The following is an 8,191-nucleotide window of genomic DNA, read 5'->3' as shown; positions in this document are numbered from 1 at the left end:
ATGACTACTTTTGCCATGTTGTCATTGTATATTTTTTTCCATATTGTAAGCTACCTTGAACATGGTTCGAACTGTGGAAAGGCGACACGCAAATAAAATTATGTATGTATATATGTAGATGCAATTTATCCCTCAAGATAAAACTGATGACATCTGAAGAGTCATTGTTTCTCCGGTCCATTTCCAGGTTTTATTTATTCACAGCATTTATTTCGCTACATTTTTCTCCAAGGAGCTTGAGGTGGTGTACATGGTCCTCTCCTTCCTCAATTAATCCTCACAACAACTCAGCAAAGAAGGTTAGATTAGATGCACTAACTGGCCCAAGGTCACGCAGTGACCTTCATAGCTGAGTGTGGAATTCAACCCTGGTCTTCTAGGCCCTAGTCGGACATTCTAACCACTAAACCAGAGTTTTTCAACCTTTTTGAGTCCACAGCTCTCTTGACCAACTACATTCTTTCTGCAGCACCCCTGTGGGGCTCAGGAGCCCAGTTATGTCACCCCTTGCCTGCAGAATTGGCAGCCTGTCCTCCTTTTTCAAACACTCTTTTTTGTTTGTTTGTTTGTTTGTTTGTTTGTTGGGAAACCCTTTTATTTACATGAGACACAACTCTTCCCAAATCCCCTTACTTCAGAGGAATGAACTGAGAGGAGCAGGTGGCCCCGATTCCAGGTTGGCTGTGCTTAACGGGCTTGTAAGTGATGGAGAACTCTCCCAAATAGTGGCCAATCATTTCAGTCTTGATTTCCACCTGGTTGAAGGTCTTCCCATTGTACACGCCGACCATGCTGCCCACCATTTCTGGAAGGATAATCATGTCTCACAAGTGGGTCTTGACCACCTCAGGCTTCTCCATGGGCAGGGCCTCTTTCTTGGCCTTGCGAAGCTGCTTGAGGAGGGAGTGCTGCTTGCGCTGGCGGGCACTGTACAGCTGGATCAGCTGCTCGTAGGACATGTCGAGAAGCTGGTCCAGGTCAACACCCCGATAGGTGAACTTCCGGAAAGTACTCTTCTTCTTCTACTCCACTTCCGCCATCTTGGCCGCAGTCTCCTCCAGGAAAAGGCCGAGATCCCGCGTGGTTTGTCTTTTTCAAACACTCTTGTGGAGTGTTCCCTCAACCTCCTCTCTCCTTGGCAATCCTCTGGGCAGCTGCCACCCCTGGTCTCTGAGCTCCTCCTCCTGCCGCTAAGAGAGGTGCCTCCTCACATTGCCTCACAGGGGTCTGGGAAGCACTCCCTGGCCAGCCCCAGAGGCACCATTTACCTGGGGAGCTTGTAGCCAGGGCTGCTGCAACAGACAGCTGTGCAAGCCCTGGGAAGGCAGAGATACAAGAGGGCATCAGAGGAGGAGGGAAGGAAATAGGGACAGAGGCCAGTGCTGCCCGTAGCACCCCTGACCATCAGTTAAGACACCCCAGGGTGCCATGGCACACTGGCTGAAAACCATTGTACAGCCTCTGGTGAGCATGCTTAGAATTGCAGAATCGGGCATTACATTCGAAGGATGAATATAAACTGGAAGCCACACTATTCTCCAGTGCTATGGGAAGAGTGACAACTTATTTTCAGAAAAGCCTACCTAGTGGCAGACTCTGGGCTCTTGTATTTCAGTGGCGCCCCATGCAATGCTAAAATTTGGTGAGCCACCTCTTGTGCTCCATTCTACAGCATTGTTGTGATACCGCCAGCAAAATGGCACCCAATGTGGCTGAACCAGTTGCACCACCCTAAAACCACCTCTGGCCAACCACAACAGGAAGAACTTAACAACAGGGCAGCCATCTTGTGAAATCCAGCAACCATTCACCACCGTGAGCACAGGAAACAGGAGACAGAGGCAGTAAATTCTTCAGGAATTGGAAAGGAAAGAAACTGCCTAGGTAGGCGAAACTTTTTGGCATGTTTAGCTGCTATCAGTAGGATGCTGTAAGCATTTTTATTACAATATCAAAGGACAGAAATTAGATGAATACATGTAGCGGTTGGAATCTAATTTCAGATGGCTTACTGCAGCTTGCAAAATTAAAACATATTGTAATAATATATGATTTCAGCACTGCACTCCCTCTTATTCTTCAGTTTCTGACAACCTTGGAATGTAAACACACATTTGGCATCATGACTGAGATTTCTCCCACCTGGTGTCTACCTTTTATGTTTATCGGCGCTCCAATAGGAATTGTACATAGACTGACTTGTTGCCAAATTATAGCATAGTTTACTTTGCCCAGTTCACTCCCAGGTGCAGGCCTGTCTAGTGTCTATTATTTAGAAGATAATATACAGTACCAAGAAATGACATGCAATCTCTACCAGACCAGGAAGTAATTACTTTTTGACTATGGCCTAATTGAACTGTTCAGTTCTTCTCTGCTTTATTTGATCTGATTTGACCTTCTTACTCTGTGACCATAGAAACAATTCAGGATGTGTGAGGCATCAGCCCATAAAGATTCTCTCTCCTCTCTCTGATTCCTGCAGCAGCTGTCTTGATATGAGATGATTGGATTTTATCCCTTAAAGTTTGTGATCCAGATTTGATTTTGACTTTTCTCCAGTGTCATGCTTTGAACGCTTCCTTTCAAGATGGTGGGCAGTTTGTTCAACACACTGCTGCTGTAACAGTAGTCTGTCTTGGAGACAAACACCTGTTTAAACGTCCATTTAGCTGAGTTTATTTATCAGTTTCACCCATTATCCAACTGGGTGCTAATCTGACCTCTTCTATACATATCTCTCTCAGGTAAAAACACCAGAAGAGCTTCAATCAAATATAAGTGACAAAGGAGCCTGTTTGACAAACCAAAAGGGCTTCCTTGATTATAAGTAACACAACATTTAACTCATTTATTGTTCTATTATTTTTGCATATTATTATTTCCTGCCGTGTGAAAATCCCTTGCAGATGACCACAGTGCCTGGAGACAGGCAGTCAGGTCGTGAATCCACAGCAGTGATCAGAGGAGGAAAGATTGCTGGGATGAGTGCAGAAAGGGGTGGAGCACTTTAGAAAGATGAAAATAGGGACGTCTTATTTAATAATAGGATGCGGGTGGCACTGTGGTCTAAACCACAGAGCCTAGGGCTTGCTGGTTGGCTGCTCGGCGATTCAAATCCCCGTGATGGGGTGAGCTCCCATTATTCAGGCCCAGCTCCTGCCCACCTAGCAGTTCGAAAGCACTTCAAAGTGCAAATAGATCAATAGGTACCTTCCTCCAGCAGGAAGGTAAATGGTGTTTCTGTGCGCTGCTGTGGTTTGCCAGAAGTGGCTTAGTCATGCTGGCCACATGACCCAGAAAAAATGTCTGTGGACAAACGTTGGCTCCCTTGGCCAGTAAAGCAAGATGAGCGCCGCAACCCCAGAGTCGTCTGTGACTGGACCTAATGGTCAGGGGTACCTTTACCTTTATTTAATAATAGTCCCATGGACTGCAAGAAGATCAAACCTATCCATTCTTAAGGAAATCAGCCCTGAAAAGACAGATCCTGAAGCTGAGACTCCAATACTTTGGCCACCTCATGAGAAGAGAAGACTCCCTGGAAAAGACCCTCATGTTGGGAAAGATTGAGGGCACAAGGAGAAGGGGACAACAGAGGACGAGATGGTTGGACAGTGTTCTTGAAGGTACTAACATGAGTTTGACCAAACTGCGGGAGGCAGTGGAAGACAGCAGTGCCTGGCGTGCTCTGGTCCATGGGGTCACGAAGAGTCGGATGTGACTAAACAACAACAACAATTTAATAATAATAATAATAATAATAATAATAATAATAATAATAATACCCCACCCATCTGACTGGGTTGCCCCAGCCATTCTGGGCAGCTTCAAACATATATAGCAACATAATAAAACGTTTAAAAACTTGACTATACAGGGCTGCCTTCAGATGCTTAGGGGGGTCAGATAAGTCCATACCCTCCAACATTTCTCTGTTAAAATAGGGGCATCCTACCGTAACTGCCAACATTTTTCTAATGAAAATAGGGGATGTCCTAAGGAAAAGCAGGAGATTCTGGGACCAAATCAGAAACTGTGATGGCTTATGTAAATTTGGGACTGTCCCTGGGAAATAGGGACACTTGGAGGGCCTGTTCTGATATGTGGAGCCAGGGCATTTGTCCCAAAGCCTTGCCCTGATGGCACCACTGAACCCCCACCCCACCCACAAAATGGTTAACTTCCATCCATCCCTGCAGTAGGGTACATCCCTAAGCATCCTCTAAGCATCCTCTAGGGTACATCCTCTAAGCATATCATCTCTGCTCTCAGGCTTTCCCTGTCCATCCTGTCAGGTGGTATATTGCACTGTGGCACAGGATAAGGATTAGTGCAGAAAGTCATACTAAGGGAGAAATCCAGTTCAAATATCTGGAGCAGCACCCAGCCACTGGGTACGGATGGCACTCACTCTGAAAATTGAATTTTAATTTACTGTTTTTAACCATGACATGCATATTGATTTATATTTATAATGAAATTTCACGACGCATTCCATGAAACACCAGGCTCCACAAAGACAAGATGTTAATCTATATTTAATACATTTATTGTAAGGTTAAATATGGCATGAAAGACAATAGATATTACCATTGTTCTCCAGTTCAGTGCTTTTAAGAGTGAGAACAGTAGCGTAGATCTAATTTTACAAGGAAATTGCTAAAAGAATGGATGTATTAGAATTGATATAATAAAACAAGGTATTTAAAATTGCATGCTCAGGTGGGTAATAAGTGCTTAAAAATTACGGCTGGCCACTGAAAAAGATGCATATGCTCAAAAACTACCACTGTTCTTTAATAGCTGATAGCCACTGTATTAGGTTTATTGTGTGATTTTGGTTTTTAGTATTAAGGTGACTTTGGTATGAGCATAATCTGATAGAAAATGATCTGAAAGGATTTTTTTTTTAGATAGCAAAGTCAATGCATTCTTCTTGGTTTGGTGGGAGATACATAATCCCAGGCAAAGCTATATAACTATTATAAACCTCAGTTGGTGGTAACTCATGTCATAAATACTTGCATCAGAGAGTCATGCTTTAAAATAGTTCTTTCCCCCCCTTTGTGCTTGAATATTATCAAACCCACAGCCAAAGATTTGGCAGGTTGTTCCGAATTGAAATGTGAAATTCAACTGACTGTTTCAGAACTTCAGGACAACAAGAAGGGTCATAATCAGATTATCTCCAGCAAAGTTTAAGGGCAGGGGAGGCCTTAATCAATAGGGATAGGCAGGAAATTTGGTTCAGTCCACATTTTAATCAGAATGTACCTAACTTGAATTTCCTGAAATGATATGTGAACCAAAACACCAAATTTTGTGATGCATTTCACTAATGAAGAGTATTATACAAAACTGTATATTAAGGGAAAGTTTGCAAAAAAAAGGCCTGTTAGTGAAAATAACATAAATGCAGGGAACGTTGCTTGCAAAAATGTGTATATCTGCCAAAACTGCATGTTAAACTGTGTATATTAGGGGGAAATTGCACTGAAATGCTGAATTTTTTTGTGAAGAGATAAAAAATATAAATTGCAAATAGTTGTGGAAAAGTGGAGAACTGAACTTATAGACAGGAAAAACAAGAAACTGTGGAAAGCCAAAATGGGCAGATTTGTCTATCACTACTGATCAACCGTAGGGACACGGGAGTGCTGTGGGTTAAACTACAGAGCCTAGGACTTGCCGATCAGAAGGTCGGCGGTTTGAATCCCCACGAGGGGGTGAGCTCCCGTTGCTCGGTCCTTGCTCCTGCCAACCTAGCAGTTCGAAAGCACGTCAAAGTGTAAGTAGATAAATAAGTACCGCTCTGGCGGGAAGGTAAATGGCATTTCCGTGTGCTGCTCTGGTTCGCCAGAAGCGGCTTAGTCATGCTGACCCGGAAGCTGTCTGCGGACAAACGCCGGCTCCCTCCCTATAGAGCGAGATGAGCGCGCAACCCCAGAGTCGGTCACAACTGGACCTAATGGTCAGGGGTCCCTTTATCTTTAGCTTTTTACTGATCAACGGACAATATCAACCGGGATTCCAAAAGGGCCACACAGAAGAATGCTTCACGCTTGATCAAGCTATTGACAAATATACCACAATAGGAGAGTCATTGGCTCAAAACAAACAAACAAACAAAAATGTGAGATTTAGCCAAGAGCAAAATATTTCCTTTTTTGGAATTCCAGGGCATAACACTTGCTAAGCAGGATTACAGAAAAGTTGTTAGCGTTAAGAAGAAATCTGGATTCAATTCGTTCAGCTAAACTTATCTACGAAAGCCACATTATGCCACCCAGTAGTTCTATTGGTTTAGATGTATTGTGCTTTTATGTGCTGTGATCCACTCTGAAAATTTCTCGTGAAGGACGAGTAAAAAAACAACTAGTGTATTTAAACGGCAATACTTCAGTGTGTTCCCAGCAAATGTATTCAGCTCTTTCGAAGCCCACTTTTTATCAGCTCACCAATTTATACCAGCCTTCCTTAATGTGGTGCCCTCTAGATACTGTTGGATTACAACTCAGAATAGGCAATACTCTCACGCATCTATAGCTTGACCTGATATAAGGCAGCTACATACTTACATGTGGAAATGGGACCAGAGATGGCTCCCACCTACCATCCCCAATGGTCTGCTGTTGGAATTGTTATGATGCACACCCACATACATTCCTATTGATGTCCAAATGAGCTGGCAGTGGAAGGTTTATGCTGTCTTCCATAGTTTGAGATGTGAATTCTTGAGAGTGCATTCTCAGCTTTCCCAGAAAGATGCTGTTTCCAAAATTCAGCACAATGGATGTTCTGAGACTTTGGAGAATTGCTGTATATGCCTGACACACTTGGTGTTGTGTGTGTGTGTAAAACTTTCCCATGAATCAAAGAGAACTATGCAGGGGGCTGCTGTTTCCAGGATGCATGTGTTGAAAATATAACAAAAATAACAGTCTCACTTGTCAGCTAAACTGGAAGTATTGTTTATGGAGGAAATAGAAGCTGGGTTTTTTTCATGGATTGTGTGTGGAAGTATGCTGGAGGAGAACTTTGGTGGGGTGCATTTACAGTAGACTAAATAAATGTGATGGTTTTGTGCAGTGTATGTGCATGTGTGCATGTTGACCCATAAGTGATGTCAAGGCATATTGATACTGTTATGAGTTTTGGATTCCTCTGTGTTATGCATTTCTGGGTGCCAGGCACTGAACCCCTGGATTCAGCAAATGTTAAAATATAAGCCAGGTCAGTTTGCTGATGAGTTAATCGTCTGGGAGATGAGCCATTAGGAGAACAAAAGGTGGGTGATGAGCCATTAGGAAAGCCAAAGAGAAGGGGATCTGTGCCAGAGGCAAATGGGAGGGGCCCTTCTCTCAGCTCAGATTCAGTAAGAAAACAAAGTCAGAGTTTGAAGTAGAGTTTCCCCCCTCTGCACATGGTAAAGGCAGCTAGTGGAAGAGTGGGTCAGAGAATGATGGTTGATTTCCATTTGATTCCAAGGCAGTCAGCCTAGACCCTCTTGGGGTAGTAATGCTGTGAACTCCTCCATCATACACTGAGGTTGTATATATGGGTAAATAAACCATATATCATACAGATACCACAGTCTCCACTATGCCTCCTTTCCTAAAGGAAACATGAACCCTGGGTAAATGACTGGTGTTTCCTGGAATCTTGCGCCACTCAGAGATTGGGCTGGTGTGCAACACTACATTCTTCATTTCATAAGTGTGGCTTGCTGAATCTGTTCACTCAAAAACATGCCATGGCCATTATAAAACTATGCAAATAGTTTTCATTAAAATGTGTGCTCCTTAAAAAGTCATCTTGTTTGTGGATGTCCTTAAAATATCTTATTTTTGAAATACTCATTTATCAAATTTGAGGTTGACAGACCGTGATCACAAAATACAAATTCAAAAAGTGAGCATCTGTTGTCAGGGAGTTTCTCTAATTTTAAAATCTAAAATATCAAATAATACTACAGCTTTCTCCAAGGGGAAAAAAATCCTGTATATATTTGCGTTTAAGAGTGTGATGACTGGTAAATCTTCTTTGAAGCAAGGGCTTTAACTTGTCACTTCCTAAGCTGTAATATGCACGGATTGTGGAAAAGAAGATTGCAGTTGTAGCCCCTGTGAATTCCCTATGGTAAATAGGGGAAAGAAAAAAAACCCTACCCTGAAATGGAACAAACTAA

General features: G+C 42.9%; 1 pseudogene across 1 annotated transcript; it reads right to left on the bottom strand.

Annotated features, from left to right (window-relative positions):
• Positions 1-574: 574 nt before the first annotated feature.
• Positions 575-1,040, bottom strand: LOC310762119 (small ribosomal subunit protein uS19-like; annotated as a pseudogene). The gene has a single exon. The product of its transcript is annotated as a small ribosomal subunit protein uS19-like (transcript).
• Between the last annotated feature and the right edge of the window lie 7,151 nt (positions 1,041-8,191).

The sequence above is a fragment of the Podarcis filfolensis genome, assembly GCF_964270895.1.
Source record: "Podarcis filfolensis genome assembly, chromosome: 4".
NCBI lineage: Eukaryota > Metazoa > Chordata > Lepidosauria > Squamata > Lacertidae > Podarcis > Podarcis filfolensis.
This window is presented reverse-complemented; position numbering and strand designations above follow the sequence as displayed.